The sequence below is a fragment of the Rhea pennata genome, chromosome 6 (assembly GCF_028389875.1).
Source record: "Rhea pennata isolate bPtePen1 chromosome 6, bPtePen1.pri, whole genome shotgun sequence".
Taxonomy (NCBI): Eukaryota; Metazoa; Chordata; class Aves; order Rheiformes; family Rheidae; genus Rhea; species Rhea pennata.
Window position 1 is genome coordinate 44,461,033 of NC_084668.1, and position 19,464 is coordinate 44,480,496.

The 19,464-nt window shown below is 51.5% G+C and overlaps 1 long non-coding RNA gene across 1 annotated transcript; it reads right to left on the bottom strand.

Annotated features, from left to right (window-relative positions):
- Positions 1-4,718: 4,718 nt before the first annotated feature.
- Positions 4,719-8,565, bottom strand: LOC134142344 (uncharacterized). The gene is made up of 2 exons (XR_009958842.1): positions 8,509-8,565; positions 4,719-6,411 (listed from the first exon to the last, which is right to left on the bottom strand). It is a non-coding gene; the product is annotated as an uncharacterized LOC134142344 (long non-coding RNA).
- Between the last annotated feature and the right edge of the window lie 10,899 nt (positions 8,566-19,464).

Sequence of the window (19,464 nt, forward strand, 5' to 3'; positions counted from 1 at the left end):
GACAGGGGCACAGCCCAGGCCTCCCAGGCTCCGGCCTTCCCCCAGCACAGCAGGCATGCTGGTTTTCTAAGGGGGATGAATTGCGGTGGAGGCCATTTGTGCCTTCTGGCCCCCTCTGTCACGGAGAGGGGGGAGATGCCTCTGGGCAGCAGTGCATTAGGACATTTCCTTTTTGTCTTCAGAGCTGTAAGTCATGCTGAGTGACAGATTAATAAATTACTAATGATGTTGCGTGTGGTACGTAGCTGTATGCTGGTCTCTTCTTGGCCTGCCCCAGTGTGCATCCCAGACAGCGGGAAGCTTGTTCAGCAATGTCCTGTAGCCCAGTCTGGGTCACCAGTCCATTTTTTTCCCAACGTATTAGTGGCTGCCCTCCTGCAAGATCCCTTGCTGTTTGATGTGATCTCCAAGCTTCCTGAGAGTATGCTCCATCCTCTTGCCCTTGTTAAATTGAGAAGCTTATTCAAGCAAACTCAACTTGGGCTGTTTTGACAGCTTTGTTTGTCTTTTTCAGATTCTGGCCTCCTTTAAAACTGTCTGTGATAACTGTGCATTTTAAAAAGTACCTCAATGTTTTCTATCAAAATCAGGAAGATATTTTTAAGTCATTGTAGGAGAACTTGGTAAAACTAGTGTCCTTTCAATATATTATTGGAAGTACATGGTGTCTCTAGGAGTGCTGCAAAGAAGCAGCTGTTCTATTGCTGTAATCCCATTTTCCTTACCAACACTTTAGTTAGTAAAGGGGCAAAGATCTGTGATGCTGGACACTGGAGTTCTCTAGCTTCATTTATGCCCTGTACAGGTTAGGGTTAGAGGGTTAGGGTTAGAGGGTTAGGGGTTAGGGTTAGGGTTAGAGCCATTTAGGGTTAGGGGTTAGGGTTAGGGTTAGGTTAGGGTTAGGTTAGGGTTAGGGTTAGAGCCATTTAGGGTTAGGGGTTAGGGTTAGTTTAGGGTTAGGGTTAGTTTAGGGTTAGGGTTTTAGGGTTAGGGTTAGGGTGTTAGGGTTAGGGTTCGGGTTAGGGGTTAGGGTTAGGGAGTTAGGGTTAGGGGTTAGGGTTTAGGGTTTAGGGTTAGGGTTAGGGGTTAGGGTTAGGGTTAGGATTGGGTTAGGGTTAGGGTTATAAACGCCGTTAGGGTTAGGGGGTTAGGGTTTCGGGTTAGGGGGTTAGGGTTAGGGTTTATGGTTAGGGTTAGGGTTAGAGGGTTAGGGTTAGGGTTAGAAACGCCGTTAGGGTTAGGGTTAGGGGTTAGGGTTAGAGGGTTAGAGGGTTAGGGTTAGGGGTTAGGGTTAGGGGTTAGGGTTAGAGTCATTTAGGGTTAGGGTTAGGGTAAGGTTTGGGTTAGGGTCGTTTAGGGTTAGGGGTTGGGGTTAGGGTTAGATTGTTGGGGTTAGGGTTAGAGCCATTTAGGGTTAGGGTTAGAGCCATGTTATGGTTAGGGTTAGATTAGGGGATTAGAGGGTTAGGGTTAGGGTCGGGTCAGTGTTCGGATTGAGAGAACAAGAAAGGCAGCGCGCGCCATTGTTATGAATGTGGATAGAGGGTGCCCAAAGAAGGTGTTGGCAGCCAAGAGAGCTGAGCTGTAAAAGGGGACATCTTGAAGAGAAGTGGCTACAGGTAGCGAACCAGCTATTTGGTGATCACCTATGAGGCAAGCATCTGAGCGTAAAAGGAATCTGGGAGGTGAATCGAAAAGGTGATAGGTCAAAAACAGAGACATGCACATCAAGTGCTGTCCTTCTTCCATGTAGTTAAAGACGGAGGGAATTGTTGGTTAAGCGGGTGCGTGCGAAGGTTTGAGAAAGGGTACAGGACAGTAACGATAGTACTGAAGCAGGATAAAAACAAGGCTTCATGGAAGATGGTGTAGGTAAGCATTAGGTGATGCGCCTGCCTGTCTAATAACCTAGCCCTAATTGCTGTACAGAATGTTTCCAAACAGTTTAGCCTGTAACGTATGATGTAAAGTGCTGTATTGAGACCTTTCCTTTAAGAAAGGAGGGGAGAGGAGAAGAAAAAAAAAGTATAAAAAGGGGGAAGAACACAGGAAAGAGAAAAAAAGAACATGCGTAAATGCTTTCGGTGCCTTTCATTGAGAGTAAAATGCCAGCTTCTCTCTTTGTTACAGAGCTAGAACCAACGATAGTAAATGCTGACAGAGAGGAAAGCTGGACAAGCAGTCTTTTTGTGATTAATACCTAAGGGACGAAGTGAATGAAATGAGGAAGCAAAAATGCAGTAGACCCCTGATATCCCCAGCAACTGCTGCAGAAGGAGTTGTTCTGCCACGGGCAAGTAAGGCGACTGTTGGTAATGACTGTTTGTTATTTCGGCCTCCCAGAGACAGTACTGAAGCCTAAGCAACCCTTTCCTGCCCTGTGGATATCATTAACTGCATCCACCTTAGTTTTGCTTTGGCTGTTTGTGTTTTGTCTTGTTATCCTACGTGTGCAGATAGAAAGGGAAGGATACAATACTTACACTTTCAGACGAATTGCCACGGCTGAAGTTGAAGAGACCAGAAAAACGTAAGCAAGCTGAGGTGCGAAAACCACATGGAACCAGCCAAGAGCCGTCTCCGTCTCCCGCAAACGAAAGCCCATCCTTCCTGACTAGGAAGGCTCACTGTTAATAGCGATCGAAATAAGAGATCACAGACGTATAACGAAGGTCTGTCCGCCTTACAGCAAGTACGCTACGTACGTGTGTTTCTGTGCGTGTGACTTCACGTGTTTGTGAAAGATCCTAGTTTAAAAGCTATGAGACTGCAAATTATTATCTTAGGGGAATGATACTGAAGCGGCCAAAGTTTCTGAAGAAGGAGAGGGAGAAAGAGAGAGAGGGAGAAAGTGCACAAACTGTAAAATTAAGAGATGGTTTTCAGAGGGATCAATTAGCGCAACCCCCCGGTTAGTTACCTGGGGGTGATATTTGGGGAAAGAGGAAGGCAGTGGATAGAGGAAACGTTAAAGCCTCGTGGAATTGAGTAACATCTCCTGCCCTCAAATTCCCACGACAAGGCAAGCCTTTCTCAGCAATGCTTTCCACATCTGCTGACTCTGTGGGAGCAGCACCATTAGAAAACATCGGTAAGCGAAAGCAGGCGCCAGCAGCGAGATCCTCGCATCCCCTTTGAGGCCGGAACACAAACTCTCTGGGTGTGAGAAAGGCCATTTAGCAGCAATCTGGGCTGTAACGGTCTTTGAGACTTCTAACTTTGATAGGACAGAGGCAATCCAACACGCTCAGGTTCCTCTGTAGAAGTAACGCCTGGCATACGACTAGACAGCAGGGGATCATCTCTCCAAGTGGCTCAGCGGGCGCTCATCTTACCCAGCCGGGGAGGGGGAGGGGGGCTTACTGTGCAAGTGTTGCAAGCAGTGAGTCTTCCTGCTTGTGTCTGAATTGACTGAGGGGCAGAGCACGGTTGTGCCAAAACCAGGATGCAGAAGGTTTCTGACAGATTAATCTCTAGTGGCTACTTAGTCTAACTTCCCTTTCACGGCAAACCCGAGCGTCCTCACACCTTCCAAAACAGGAGTGGAGGAAGTGGTATTTGTAGCCTGCGTATTCCCCGTTTACCTTGCTCTGTGTGTGTGTGTGTGTGTGTGTGTGTGTGTGTGTGTTAGAGCTGTTTTTGTGCTCATAAACAGCTTTGGATTCTCACGATTTTCTGCAGAGCTTTGTTTTTTTGATTTTTTTTTTTTTTGGCGGTTTGTGGGGGGGTGGTTTATGCTTGGTGTTTTGTTTGGGGGGGGGGGGTTTTGTTTTGCTTTGCTCTGTACTTTTGTAAGGTGATGGATTTTACTATGCCTCCATCAACATGTGCTGGCTGACAAAGTTATAATGTCCCAAGGGAGACTCTTACGCATGACGGAGGAGTTCAGATAGACAGCCTGCTAGAAAAACATCCCCCAAGAGGGGTTGCCAGCTCCCTCTTGAGCTCTAGCTGCTCATGCATCTGGATTGTCCTGTGGACACAAAGACGTTTTCTTCGGTTGCAGACATTTCAGCTTGTCTTTACACCTTATAGTGGTGGTATTTATAAACTGCGTTAATCCTAGGTGTTCATAACGTTGGGGAACAACTGCACACTGCCATGAAGAATTACAGGTCCCACCCTCAGACCTCTGCAAGTTATCACATTTCAGGAGCAGCCAGGAGGATCCAAATGCCAGCGGAAAGGTTTGCCTACCAGTCCCGACAAGAAGCCTTCAGTCATAGGAAGGTTGGCCATGTCCTTACTTGTGAGTAATAAGCCACAATTCACTGACGGGCAAAGGAAGCAGGGAATAGCGATGGGTGGCCCAATCACTGTGGCCGTGCTGTTGCTGGCAGGGCCAGCAGGTCTGCGTGAAGCCTCAGCTGCCTGCTTGGAGCTGTATTTTGCTCTGTTTACCTGGAAGAAGCGGTGAGACCTTAAAATAAGAATTTTTGTGGCGAGACGAGTAAGCCGGAACCCCACCTGCATTTTGCCTTCCTTTGCTGCTTCATGTCGAAACAGCAACTTGGGATCCCAGGATGAAAACTGTTACAGTGCTGGGAGGGGGGGAGCACTGCATCTGCCCAGGTTAGGGAACCATCGTTAAAGCTTTGGGAGAGAAAAAGCTCTAAAACGAGAATCTCCCGGGTGGTTTGATTCACGTTGAGGGTCAGTGTCAGAGCCTAGTACTCTCTGACAGGGTTCTTCTAGATATTCCACACATATAGAGAGCATAATGTTTAATGCAGTGGTTTAATTTAAAGGTATGTGATGTTACATGAGATTTTTGATTTAGAGGAGTGATACAGTAATATACTGAAATAACAGTACAAGTGTAATTGTTCTTACTGGTCTCTATAATACATTCACCCTCATGACGTCCGCACTCGCTGGGAATACGTGGGTTGAAGCCAGCTCCAGCCCGTCGCTCTCTCCAAAAATTCCTTTGTTGGTTGTTCAGGCTTTATACTGCGTGTTGGGCTGAGCCACATATGCACTTATACCATTCCTGAGCTTCAGGGGCATCTTGCCTGCATCCATCTCCTCTGAGCTTTCTTTCCTTACAGGGGTTATTGGTCGCTTACAGTCAGTCGTAATTGTGGACTAGGGAGTAGCTCTAGGAGGGCCGTGCGGTTGCCTGGCCTCTCGGTAGCTGTTCCGGCCTCTTCGCAGGCGCTAAGCGTAGTCTGGTCGTCGAAAGAGCGTTGTCGTCACTGGGAGCTCTCCGCAGAGATCTGCGTCTGGCCGCCGAAGACGAGCGGAAGGCGAGCCCAGGCTTGCGATGTGGATGCAGCTAAGTCCCGGGGCTGCGTTGCGTGTGAGCAGGGCTGGGACGTGGCAGTGGTTTTGCCCTTGGCCGTTACGGGCGTCACTGGCCGTGGATGGTTGCCCGCGGAGCCGAGAGGAGCAAAACTATCAACGGTCTGTGGGGGAGACGAATTAGCGCTTGCGGCGTTTCAGGTGCGTTCAGTGGTCGCGCAGCCTGGCGCGATCCAGCAGCACGATTTGTGCACGTGCTTATGCTTTAGGGGCGGCTAAGCCCAAGCCTCTAAACAGCAACTGTAACAGGATTGTGGTGCACGTCTTCCTGTTCTGCTGCCCTTCTAAATGAAGGGGAAAGTTCCTAAGCTGTGGGCAAAACTCTTTGGCCGCTTCTTACTGTTCTCACGCTTGTGGGTGCTGTGGCGTTCCTTGCTTAAAGCTAAGGTTTATGTAGTTTGTTGCTGAGGGTCTCTCACGCCGCGGTTGTGGTTTCTCACTTTATTTTGTGGGGCTCAGTCTTTATCAGGCACAGTTCACAGGTCCCTCATTTAGCGATCAGGGTGCAGGATTGAAAATGCAACCTCATCCCGAGACTTTACAGCCTCAGAAACCATTTGGGTGCCAAGATGTGCAGTTCGTCACTCCAGGTTCAGGGCTTAGGGCTTCCTGATGAGGGAAAAATCCGTAAATAATAAACTGTAAGCCCTGAAGCCCGAGCAGCGGGCTGCAAGCCCTCCTTCAGCGTTTGCCATCTTCCCCTGTGCTAGCGCTCCGCTCTGTGCGCTGAGCTGAGGCCTGGGTTTGATACGGTGCAGACCCACCACACAGACACTGGCGACGTGCGGCAGGCGAGCCGAGAGCCGTGCGAGCGTTCTGCGGGGCTCTGGTCTGGGGTAGAGCGGAAGGGCAGGCAGGCGAGCTCAGGCATTGTCCTCTCCGATTCTCAGAGCTGAATCCTATCCCCGAAGGAAAAAGCAGAAGGGGCAGGCCGTCGGCTACACAGACACCTGCCGCCTCAGGGGCTGCGGCGGAAGCTGACCCTTCCCCGACGGACAGATGGTCGGACAGACGAACGCTGGCATGACGATGACTTCAGGTGTCACGGGGTAAGGGGAAGCGTGCCAGCACCGAGCTCCATGGCAGGCTCGCTCCCAGGTGGTGTTTCTGCGCAGTAAAACAATAAACAGCCACTTTATTCTTTGCGGTTGTGTCTGTGGATGCCTGAAGATGACGCCCAGGGGAGAAGGTTTCACGTTGCGTGCCTGGGGCCGGGAGCCGGTGCCCAAGCCCCTTGCGCTTTGGAGTGCCTGCGGTTCCCAGGGGACTCGGTGCTGTTCCCGGGGCTGTGGGGAGTTGCCCTTGCGTGGCCTGGACCCTCGGGACTCTTGGAGGTGGTTCCCATCGTCGTGGGGGCAGGTGGGGCCCCCCCTCCAGGGCCGTGAGAGGGCACCGGCCTGCTCCCTGGCCTGTCTGGGGCCGGGGCCCGCGTGCCTGGAGCTGGGAGAGCTGCGGGCATCCGCGGGGCCGCGGAGAGCCTGCAGGCGCCGGTGCCATCACAGAATGGGTAAGGTTGGAAGGGACCTCTGGGGATTGCCTAGTCCAACCTCCCTGCTCAAGCAGGGTCACCTAGAGCATGTTAGACAGGATCGCACCCAGGCGGGTTTTGAATATCTCCGGAGAAGGAGACTCCGTCACCTCTCTGGGCAACCCGTTCCAGTGCTCAGTCACTCTCACGGGAAAGAAATCCTTCCTCGCATTCAGGCGCAACTTCCTGTGGTTCGGCTTGTGCCCGTTGCCTCTAGTCCTTTCATGTGGGACAACTGGAAAGAGTTTAGCCCCATCCCCTTGCCACCCTGCCTTCCGATACTGACAGATTTTGATAAGATCCCCCCTCAGTCTTCCCCAGGCTAAGAGCCTCTTGTCGAGGCTAAGTCAGCCGCGCTGAGCCCTGCGACGTGCCTTACGGCCCCTTCGGTGTGCCCCGAGGCCCTTTGTCTGTGTGTTGGTTTGCCCCGGAGCCCTGCGTTTGCCCTCTGATGCCCTCAGGAGCCTTCAGTTCACATTTTGGCTCGCCCCCACGGCCGCCGTGCGCCTCGGAGCCCTGCGCTTGCTCTGCAGCACGCGACAAAGTCCTCTGTTTTGTCGCAGAGCTTTCTGGGTGTGCCCCAGGGCCCTCCTTTTGCCTTTTGGTGCTCCCAGAATCACCCTGTTTGCTCTGTCTTTGCATTGTAATATACATATATACATAAAGTGTGTGTGTGTGTGTGTACATACACACACACACACACACACACACACACACACACACCCCGTTTGTTGCACCTGCAGCTCTCAATTTGTTTCCTTGTGCCCTGAATGTCCCCTTTTGCTCCCTGTGCACTCCAGGGCTCCCTGTTGAGCTTTCAGGAAGCTGCTCTCAGAAGCCGGGGGGGCCTCTGCTGCCCTGGCAGTCCCAGCTGTCCCTGATGGCCTGCAGCTCTGGGCACTGTGGCTGGGACAAGTCCCAGGTGGGGCCTGTTCGGCTGATTGCAAGGGTAGGAAGTGGATACATGCTGTGAGCTGGGTCTGCATTTGGAAGTTCATGTCAGTGTTGGTCCAGGACAATGGAGCTGCTGCCACACACTGCCTGCTGGGACTAGAATGTTGGCTGCATTGCAGAGGAGGTGAGCAGGGCTGAGGGGGGGCTGGCTGACAGGTCATGCACGTGCTGCCGGGCTTAGCGGATGGGAGCGTCCCGGGTGATGGAGCAGAACTGAGGCGGACCGTACTGGGGCAAAGTGTACTGGGGGTGGGGGGGCCCATGTATTGGGACAGTGGGAGGCAAGGACAGGGTGGGGAAGAGCAGTGCATCAGGGTCATAGAGGGTGGGGAGGAAGACGGTGCACTGGGGCTGGAGGTGGAAAGATGAATATATTGCATCAGGGCTGTGGTGGGGTTTAGTGCACATCAGATTAGTGAGGGGGGGGTCCAGGGTCAGATTGGGACTGTGTCCTGGAGGGGTAGAAGGGGTCCCAGGGGAAGCACTGGGGAGGATCACATGGGCCTGGGCAGTGTGGGAGCTGACTCGGGGCTACTCGAGAGGGTGTTGGGGAGCCCCAGGCCCGTGCTGGAGATTGCAAGGCTGCAGTCTGGGCTGTGTGGTGGTTTCCAGCCCTCGAGAGTGAGGAGGGAGCAGAGAGGGGGCAGGCCAGAACAGAAGTGCCGTAGGTGCAGACACCACCGAGCGCTGCAGCCCCCCGCCCCCCCCCCCCCCCAGCATACCGGAAACAGGAGCCGTAGTCTTCCGGCACTGGGCTTCCGGGCGGACATGTTGTTTTGCGCGGCATGCCGGGAGCAGTAGGCTTCCGGCACCTGACTTCCGGGAGTTTTTTTTTTTTTTTTGCGCGCGGTATGCCGGGAGCACTAGTCCACCTGAATCTGACTTCCGGTCGGCCATTTCAGTGTGCAGCGGATGCCGGGAGAGCTAAGCTTCCTGTCGGCCATATTGTTTTGCTCTGCATGCCGGTAGATGTAGTCTTCCGGCAGGGAGTTTCCGGGGAGCCATTTTAGCCTGCCGCGCATGCCAGGATCTGTAGTCTTCCGGCACCAGGTTTCCGGAAGGGTATTTTCATATGCTGCGCATGGTAGGAGGTGTAGTCTTTCGGGTACCGGGCTTTGGGAGGCCATTTTTGTCTGCAGCGCATGCTAGGAGTTGTAGTCTTGTTACTGGAATGCTGCTGTGGAAACCCTGCAAGACTGAAGGACAAGGGAGAGAGGCTATTGTAACACAGTAATGTGAAGGATGACCAGTTGCAGCTGAATAACATCAAGGAAACAACACTTTGAACAATGTGAAGAGTTGGCAAAACAAAAACAGTAGAATAACCCAGTAATCTATAAGTTCATTAACACTTATTAACATATTAAATTACACTCCCCTAAATCAATGAGATCAGAATGACATGATAATGACATAGTAATCATGTTACCACCTTCTGAGCTTCTTGTGCTAATTAATAGGAATGTTAAAGTGCAAGCATGGAGTTAATACATGATATGATAAAAACTGTAACTAATAGAAAAACATGTGTAAAGCACTCCCTGAAAAGTGTATATATAAATAAAGAACGAGGAAAGGAGAAGGTGTGCTAGCTTTGTGGATCTACCACTTAGCACCTATCTCTGCACAGAAATATAATAAACAAATATTTCAGCCCTGTATTGGTTCCTTGCATACCAGATAACATGATTAAGGGCTCCAGCCCACTTTAGCAGCCTGCTTCTCTGCTTTGCCCTGCTCCTTTGGCCTTTTATTTTCCATTTGCTGAGCTCTGCTGGCCTTCCAGACCCCTTAGCACCCCTCTTGTGCACTTTGCATTACTCTCGCAGCCCTCCTTGTGCCTCACAGCTATCTTTTGTCCCTCCAGCAGCTTTAGCACCCCTCTACTCCCTTCAGAGTCCCTCTGCAGGCCTTTATTCTGCCCCAGAGCACCCCTTGGATCCTCTAGACCTCTGTGTGACACTCCTTTCTTCCGGTGCTGATCTCTCTTCTGGCCCTCTACACCCATTAGCACCCCTGCAGTCACTTCAGAATCCCCCAAGAGATCTTCTTCCTGCCCTAGAGCTTTCTGGTTGCCAGTCCAGTCCCTTTAGCAGCCCGCTGCTCTGCTTTGGCCTGCTCTTTTGGCCTTTTATTTTCCATCTCCTGAGCTCTGCTGGCCCTCTAGACCCCTTAGCTCTGCTCTCGTCCACCTGGACTATCTTTTCAGCCTTTGGCGTGCCCCAGAGCTGTCTTCTGGCCTCCCCGCTCAGGCAGTTTAGGAACTCTCTAGTCTCAGAAAGCCTCCAGCTATCTTCCTTCTTCTCCAGAGTCATCTTTGCATCTTGGAGTCCCCATAGAAATCCTGTAGCACACTCCAGAATACTCTTTTAGCTTTTCTTCTGCCCCAGAGGTTTGTCTTGGCACCCTGTAGACCCATTAGCCCCTGTCTCGTCCCTTTAGAATCCCCCAGGTGCCCTCCTCCTTGCCCTGCAGCCCTCAGTTGGTGCTCCAGCAGCCTTTAGCAGCCTAGTGCCCCGGTTAAGCCTTCTATTTTCCATCTGCTGACCTCTGTGGCCTTCTAGACCCCTTAGCATCCTTCTCATGCTCTCTGGACTATTCTTGCAGCCTTCCTTGTACCCCACAGCTGTCTTTTCCTTCTCCAGCCTCTCTAGCACACCTTGACTCCCCTCAGAGCCTCTCTGAAGGCCTTTATTCCAACCCAGAGCACTCCTTTGGTCCTCCAGAACCCTGTGTGACGCTGCTCTGCTCCGGACCGCTCTTCTGGCCTCTGTGGTGCCCCAGAGTCTTCTCTTGGCCCTCTAGAGCCCCAAGGACCCCTCTCGTGCTCTCTGGACACCTCTTTTGGACAGAATGGGGCTCAAGAGCAGTCTTCTGCCTTTCTGGACCCTTTCAGGACCACCTAGTCTTCTCAAAACACCTTCAGATTCCCTCCTTGTTCCTGAAAGTCTCTGTTTTGGCCCTCTGGATGGCTTAGGATCTCTATAGTGCACTCTGGACTATTCTTTCAACCTTTCTTCTGCCCTAGAGCTCTCTTCTGGTCCTTTACACCCATTAGCACCTTGCAGTCCCCTCAGAATCCCCTTGGAGCCCTCTGGTTGCCAGTACAGCCCCTTTAGTAGCCCTCTCCTCCGGTTTAGCGACCTCTTTTGGCCTTTTATTTTACACCTGCAGACCTCTGTTGGCCCTCTAGACCCCTTAGCACCCTTCTAGTGTACTCTGGATTACCCTTTCAGCTTTCTGTGTGCCCCAGAGTTCTCCCCCGCCCCAACGCTTTGGAACCCTCTCTCCAGCTATCTTCCTTGTTCCCCAGAGTAATTCTTTTTGCCATGTAGATTGCTTAGCACTCCTAGTTTCCTCTGGATGTCTCAGCCTTCCTTGTGGTCTTGATGTGTCTTCTGGCCCTCTGGAATCCCATTAGAAAGCATGTAATTTTCTGATAGCCCGTCCAGGTTTCTTCTTTATTCCCTAGAGTCATTTGTTTGGCTTTGTAGGCCCCTTTTGAACCGTCGTAGTACACTTTAGACTAGTTGCTTCCCTTCATTGTTTGCCAGAGCTGTTGTCTGGCCCTCCCCCTCCCCGGATCCCGCAGTCCCCTCAGAATCCCTCTCGAGCGCTCCTGCCGCCCTAGAGCCCTCTTAGCACTCCAGCTCTTTGAGCAGCCTACCGCTCTGCTTCGGCCTCCTCTTTCGGCCTTTTGTTTCCCACCCGCAGACCTGCGTTGACTGCGTAGGCTCCCCCTTAGCACCATGCTACTCCCCTGGAAATCCTTCAAAAACTCTTCCCTTTAAAGCCCCTTTTCGTGCCCCAGAGCTGTCTTCTGGCCCTCAAAGTTGCTTAAAACCCCTCCAGTTGTTCAAATGGCCTCCTGAGGCCTTTGGCCCTATATATCTCATAAAACCTCTTCTGTGCCCTTAGAATACCTCTAGAAATCTCTCTCGTTAGCAAGTTCTTAGTTTTTGGCCATCTAGTCCCCTTACGAGCTGTCTGGTCTGCTCTGAACACTTCCTGGGATGCTTACTGTGCTCCACAGATTCTCTCTGGCTCTCTAGCCACCTTAGGAACTGTCTAGTCTCCTCAGTAGCCCTCCAGCTATCTTCCTTGTGCCCCAGAGTCATTTTTTAGCCATGCAGGTCTGTTAGGAGCTCTCTAGTGCACTGTGGAGTCTTTTGGCCTTCCATCCTCCCTAGAGCTGTCTTTTGGCAGTCTAGCTTCTTTAGGATTTCTGCAGTGTTCTCAAAACTGTTCCTGAGCTTTTTCTTATGCCCTAATCCTTTTTTTTAATTTTTTTTCATTCAGCTGCCTGAGCCCCCTTTTCTCCTCTGAACCCTTTGAATGGCCTTGGTTGGACTTTTGGGTTTTTTTTTTTTTAGTTGTTCTCTAGTATCTATAAGAGATGTTTAATGTGCTCTGGATTCTTCTTCAGAGCTTTACTGTGCCACGTGCACCTCTGTTGGCCCTGCAGAACTCTTAGGAATCCCTTTCTTTTAGTCTGGACTATTATTTCAGTCTTCTTTTTGTGCCCAAGTTATGTTTTGGCCTTTTCACCCTTGTAGAACTCCTCTAGTCCCTTCAGGACCTCATTCTGAAGCCTTTGTTGCGCCCTGAAGTGCTGTGTTGGTTCTGCAGCCCTGTTAGTACCTTTCTTGTTTTCTGCAAGTCCTCCACTTTGAGATACAGAGCTAGTATTCCCCTGGGGACCTACCTATCCCACCTAGCAACTGCATTTTCTTAATTACTCTAGGTACTACACAGGAAACACCCCTCTTGGGAAGTAGTCACCTTACAGAAGCAGGCTTGTTCCAGGAGTTTATTTGGGTATCTCAGTTTGCCCTACAGGAAATGGTGTCCTGCCTGAAGAGCTGAACTGTATGCAGGTCTGAACCAATCGACTGCGGTATAATATTCCCTTTAAAGGTTACATGGAATGTTGTCGTTTTCTTCCAAAGCATAAGCAGAACCGGTTTCTAGTTTTGAATGCAAAGGCTCATGCTAGTTAGAGTAAAAAGAAGTTTAACAACATACCTCCTGGTATCATGGAAATAGTAGATGAAGTCTCAGTAGCAGAGTAGATAACACTTTCCATCAAAAAGGTCTGTTGATCCTTTTCATAGTTTGCATTCTGAGCAGAAGAGAAAGACCTGCTTCTGCCTAGCCCTATGTATTTATGGCTTCCACTGCTTTGCTCCTCCCCTTCCAAGTGCTTGTGGGTAGGGCAGTGGGCGGGCCTAGCGTTACATAAAGGCAGGCTCTCAGCCCAGGGAGATCATTCTGGCTTTGCTCTCCCATGGGAGTAGTGCTCTGGAATTGCCTTAAAATAACAAATGCTGTAAATAACAGCATTTGAGGAAATAAAACTGCCTGCAGAAATTTATTGCTGCATTTAGAATAGCAATGGTCACGACTTAATATAAGAGCAATGGGATGGCTGAATGCAGAGACGCAGGTACAATAGAAAACTGCTCGTACCCCGCATTTTTTCTCTCCGGTCGGTGTTTCGGTATGGGGCGTTCAGCAGTGGAAAAGGACTTCCAGGTCTCCAGGTATATCTTCTGTTAAGTGTCATTATTGGGTTCTGGTGTTTCTGTGTTTATTGTGGAAGGGTCCCAACTTCATCACTGGGTTCTTCCCAGATGATGAGACCGGAGAAATTATTTGCTGCTCTCTTGGACTGCAGACAAAAAGAGACAGCAGAGGTTCTTAAAAAGCATTTTCTCCTTTCACAGCCTAGGTGGTGGTGTGTTGTGTAGCATCTCCAGTAATTCAGATGTGTGTGAGCTGTTGCTCTTGTCAGCTAGTCTGACAGCTTACTTGCTGGATGTTTTGCTGCTCCTCAGAAATATTGTCAGCCCTGTCAGGGAGATACTGTTTGAGATTTTTGTAGTATGTAGACTTGTAGAAGAGTGTAGACTTTATATGAAGAGAGAAGGAAGCACCCTTCCTCCCTACCACCGCAGTACGATGAGAAATGTAGTCATCTCATTGGAAACAGAATCCCAGCATAAGTAAGCATATGTGCTTCAAGAGCTCAAAAATCAACCTACATATAGCTAATCAACTCCCTTCTTTTCCTACCCAAGCATTAGGGCTGAGCAGGAAGAAACTGCTGGGCTTCCCTGGGCGAGCAGCAAGCGATTTGCAGGGTTGCCTTCCAGCGCCTTTCTTATGTTTGTGCCCCTGAACGCACTGCCGCGTACTGTTTTGTGGCTGTGCTTCTGACCCTTACTCTGGCTTTAGGGGCTGCCCGCTTTGTTTTTTTGGGTACTGTGTGGCCCTTCCAAGAAATGGCTGAGCATTTCTGGTGAGGCAGAACAGGTGATCGTACCGGTGTTTCAGTTGTTCTAGGGCTGGTCAGCACTGCCTGGCAGCATAGTAAGTTTGTTGTGTTGGTTTTCCAGGTACCGTGGACATCACCGCAGAGAAGTTGCAGGAGCTTGGAATCAGCGTGGCACAGGTGAGCGGCACGCACAGTGCTTTGGCGGAGGGCGCTCTTGCGGACAAGGCCGGAGCCAGCTGTCACGGGGGTGACCGCTCGTGTTCCAATTTGGCAGGTGATAAAGGTGAATGTGGTGACCGAAGGAAGATCAGAGAGCGTGTAGCTGCCATTGCGGATGTTTCTTCAGTACAGATAGCGACCCTGAGAACTCCAAAAGCTAAGTTGAGGGGCAAAGAGTGTTGGCGTGTCTTGGCTGTGTGTGTGTGCCCGCTGACGTTCAGTGCAGTGTGGAGGGCTCTTCTGGTGAGTGCTGTGTGTGAGGCAGGCGCGGCGGAGGGTGGATGGGAGGAAGCAAGAGTGAGCCAGTCAGGGCAGCTCCAGCCTATGTCTATGTTTGTGTGTAGTTTGTGTTGTGTGTTTTAGCTCTGCTACCTTTTGTTCAGGTCTTGATGTCACTTTTGTCCTTTGCGCTCAAGGAGCATAGTCCACACCGCGCAGCAGTAGCGTGGTAGGCATCCATTGTCTTTTGCCTGGCATGACTCATCGGCGTCGTGGCGACAGATCGCCTCTCATTCCGTGTGGCCAGCTAAAAGGGGCCGTCCGTCGCTCCGGCTTTGCGTCGTAGCCGTTTGCGGCTTTCAGGGTTTTCTTCCCTGCGTCATCGCCGCGTCGGATCTTTCTCGCCGACCTTTCTCGCGTCGATCTTTCTGGCTTTGCCAGAGCTCTCGCCACCAGAAGTGGTGGCACTTGGTTCTTTACTGGTCTTGTGCAGAGCATCAGAGCTGCGTGGTTGTGATGTTGTAGAGCTTTCTAGCCCACAGCATCTTACGTGTGGGAGTAGTTCTTTTTGTGTAGGGCTTTCCTGCGTGTTTGTGTCTAATGTTTCTTATCTGTCTGTTTAGTGCTGGAGCTGCCTTGCCTGTGGGTGTTAGCAATGGTAGTGTGTAGAGCATGTCAGTGATGGACCGGAGCGGCAATCGATCGGCCACCTCATGTTCTGCTTTGATTTGTTGCAGATATGCAGCGGCTTTCCCGGTGGGCTGAAGAGAGATGGAGGAAGAAAGGGTTGTGCTATAAGAAGATGAGCTAGAGTTGTTTTTGGAAGGAGAGAGGTGTGGTCAACGGTCCCCTTGTTAACTTTTGCTTTGTGTTTGTAGGTGTGGAACAATGTGCAGTGAGGGTCCCTCTCACCCGGCAGGAGCGTGGTGAGGCGAGCGTCAGTCCGAGAGAGGAAGCGGAACCTGGTATAGAGCCGTCGTTTTGTCGGCGCCGTCCCCGTTGCCCACCGCCGTTCTGATTTTACAGGTGTGTGGCACGCCTTGGCAGGGCAACCCATAGCCTGGCGGTCAGGATGGGCAAGCGGAGCAGGTAAGTGTTATAGTGAGGTATGGTTACAGATGGGGTGTGGTTTTTGGCATCACCTCCAGGTCTAGTCTTTTCTCTGGTTTTGCAGGTTTTGCAGGAAGTTGTGGAGAGGAGAACGTGAGCGGCAACAAGAAGGCTGAGCAGGCGAGAGGGGGCACTTGTCAGGCTGGAGTTCCCCTGTCCTGTCGGGTAATGCCAGGCTGCTGGTCAGTAAGTTATTTTTTTCTTTTCTTTTCGAGGTACTGTGTGGGCTTTTCCCAGGAATGTTTGAGTGTTTGAGATTAGGTAGAATGGGTGAGTATAATGGTGTGACAGTTCTAGAGCTAAGTCGATGCTGCATAGCAGAAGAGTACTTTTGTTGTCTCGTTTTTTCCAGGTGCCATGGGTGTTCTCATAGCCACGATGGAGCGTAGAATCGATGCGGTGCAGGCGAACAGAGCAATTATAACGATTTTGGGGAGGGTGCCGTCGCAGAAGAGGCCGGAGCCGACCGGCACAGGGGCGACCGCTCACGCTCCAGTTTGGCGAGCGACGAAGGCGAACGTGGCGACCGAAGGAAGATCGGAGAGGATGCAACCGTTATCGAGGATGACTCGTGAGGACAGACGGTGACTCGCAGTACTCCAAAAACGAAATTGAGGGGCAAAGAGTGCGTGTGGGGTGTATGTGTGCACACTGACATTCAGTGTAGTGCGGAGGGTTCTTCTGGTGATTCCTGCGTGAGGCAAGTGCAGCAGAGGGTGTACGGGAGAAAGCGAGGGTGCGCTAGGCAGGGCAGCTGCAGCTTGTGTCTGTGTTGTGTGTAGCTGTGATACCTTTTTTCTCAGGTCTTGATGTCACTCTTGTTCTTTGTGCTCAAGGAGCACGGCCCATACTGTGCAGCAGTAGAGCGATAGGCATCCGTTGTCTTTTGCCTTGCGTGACTCATCGGCATCCTGCCAAGGGATCCTGTCTCCTTCTGTGCTGCCAACTAAAAGGGGCGGTCCGTCGCTCCAGCTTTGCATCCCGATCATTTGCGGCCAATCATTTCCGCGGTCGTCATCAAGGCCTTGTCAGCTCTCGTCTTCTGGGACCGCTCTTGTTTTGCATCTTACTGGCACCCTTTCAGGGTTCTCTTCCCTGTACAGCCACAGCTCAGGGTCTTCCGTGGCTGGCTGCTTTGGCATCAACTCTCCTGCCTTTGTCGGCACCTTTGCATCATGGACGCTGGTATTTGACTCTTTTGTGGACTTGTCCAGAGCATCAGAGCTGCACAACTGTGGCATTGTAGGACTTTCTGGCTAGCAAAGTTGCGTGTGTGTGTTTCTTTTTGTGTAGGACTCTGCTTTGTGTTTGTGTCTGTCCGTTTGGGGCTGGAGCTGCCTTGCCTGTGGGTGTTAGGAACGGTAGGATGTAGAGTGTGGCAGGGATGGCTCAGAACATTGATCCGCCAGCCTGTGTGCTCCCCTTTATGCTGTTTTGCAGATGTGCTGCAGCAGCCCACGTGCCCAAGGGAGATGAGGGAAGCGAGAGGCATATCCGCTCTTAGGTTCAGGTGCAGAGCAGCATTCCCAGTGGGCTGAAGGGAGACGGAGGAAGAAAGGGGCATGGTCTTAGAAGGTGATCTAGGGGTTTGTTGTTGGAAATGGGGTGGTGTTGTGCTACGGTTCCTGGATCAATTCTTGCTTTGTACTTGTAGATGAGGAGCGATGCGGAGGCCAGATTCCTCGCACCCAGGCAGAATACGGCAAGGTGAGCGTCGGTCCCAGAGATGAAGCGGAGGCTATATAGGGCCATTGTCCTGTTGGCGCCGTCCATGTTGCACACTGCCGTTCTCATTTTACAGACAGGCCTCGACACTGTGACCGTAGCATGGCAGTCAGCAGGGGTTATAGGAGCGGGTAAAGGTGTGGGAGCAAATGCTTGATGCAGGTGGGCTGTGGTCTTGCACACATCACCTCAGCGCACGATTGCTCTGTGCTTGCAGGTTTTGCAGAAAGCTGTGGAGAGAAGTTGAGTGCTGGCAAGAGCCTGAGCAGGTGAGAGCATATCTTGTTTGTGTCAGAATGTTATTGTGTGGTGGGCGGTGTCGGGCTGCCCCTCGATGATGTCTCTTGCTCTGCTTTTTTGCAGGTACCGTGCAGGCCTTTCTGAGGCGTGCCTGCGGATCGCAGGGAAGCAGTTCGGTGCCTGGCATCACGGGGCTGGCGAGCATTGTCTGGGTGAAGAGCAATTTTGTTTTTTTGTTTCTTCCAGATGCTGCGGGTGGCCCATCCAGCTGCAGTGTTGGGGTTTGGAAGTGTTGTAGTGAAGGTGAGCAGAGCATCTGCAGTGCTTTGGGGGAGGGTGTTGTTGGGGATGAGGTAGGAGCTGACTGGCACGGAGGTGACCGCTTGTGCTGTGGTTTGGCAGGTGCCGGAGGCAAACGCGGCGATCGAAGGAAGACCGGAGAGGATGCGGCCGCCGTTGCGGGTGCCTCCTGAGGACAGATGGTGACCCGCAGGCTCTGCAGTCTAAAAGCTAAGCTGAAGGGCAAAGGGTGTTGGGGTGTGTTGGCTCAGTGTGTGTGTGCGTGTGCACGTGTGCTGACATTCATTGTAGTGTGGAGGGCTCCTCAGGATGAGTGCTGTGTGTGAGGAAGAGATGGTGGGGTGTGTGTGGCAGAAAGCGAGGGGGTGCTAGGCAGGGCAGCTCCAGGGTGTCGTCTGTGTTCTGGTGTCGTCTGTGTTCTGGTGTCGTCTGTGTTCTGGTGTCGTCTGTGTTCTGGTGTCGTCTGTGTTCTGGTGTCGTCTGTGTGTTGTGGCTGTGTTCTCTTTTGCTGAGGTCTTGATGTCGCTCTTGTTCTTTGTGCTCAGGGAGCACAGCCCACACTGCATAGGAGTAGCGTGGCAGGCATCCATTGCCCTTTGCCGGGCATGAGTCATCGGCATTGTGCCAAGGGAATCTCGTCTCATTCCGTGCGGCCTACTAAAAGGGGCGGTCCGTTGCTCCGGCTTCGCGTCACAGCCGATTGGGCCATGGTTGCGGCCTCACCGGCCGCTCCTCTTCTGAGGCCGCTCTTGTCCTGCGTCTTTGCAGCGCCCTTTCAGGGTTCTCTTCCCTGCATTGTCGTGGGCTCGGGTCTTTCTCACGAGCCTCTTCTTCCTTGGCGTTTCCGGCTTTGCCGGCTCCTTTCCATCGCGAGCGGTGGCCTTTCCCCCTCTTTTCTGGACTCGTCCAGAGCATCTGAGATGCACAACTGTAGCGTCGTAGATCTTACCGGCCAGCAACATTGTCTTTGCTGCCCTTTTTCTATGCTAGGGTGCGTGTTTGTATCTGTATGTATGTCTGTGTCTTTGTCTGGAGCTGCCTTGCCTGTGGATGTAGTTATGGTAGTGGGTAGAATATAGTAATGTAGCTATCCTAGTTATTGGGGGGGGGGTTAATAAGAGGTAGAGGTATTTATTTATTTATTATTAGTTAGAATTTCCAGTCTGGGGGGCTTCCCAGTCATTCCAATGCAGCATTACCTTTAAGAAGAACGGTAGCAGATAGTTATGTTAGCTATGTAGTTGGATGGGTCTAATGTTGTATGCTTTTCTTTTTGCCTCTAGGTTGTAGTTAGCATTTTAAATTTATTTTTGGTTTATATTTAAAAAAAAAAAAAAAAAAAAAAAAAAAAAACCCAGCTGGGGGATTTTTTTTTTCCCCCAGCTGGGTTTTTTTTCCCCCGGTCCCGGCCACTCTGCGAGGCAACTATCGTCGCCTGTGTCGATGCGGAGCTCTGCCTTGGGACCGGGGTTTTTTTTTGTTCCCCCCCCCCCGGTCCCGGCCACTCTGCGAGGCAACTATTGTCGCCCGTGTCAATGCGGAGCTCTGCCTCGGGACTGTTTTTTTTGTTTTGTTTTGTTTTGTTTTG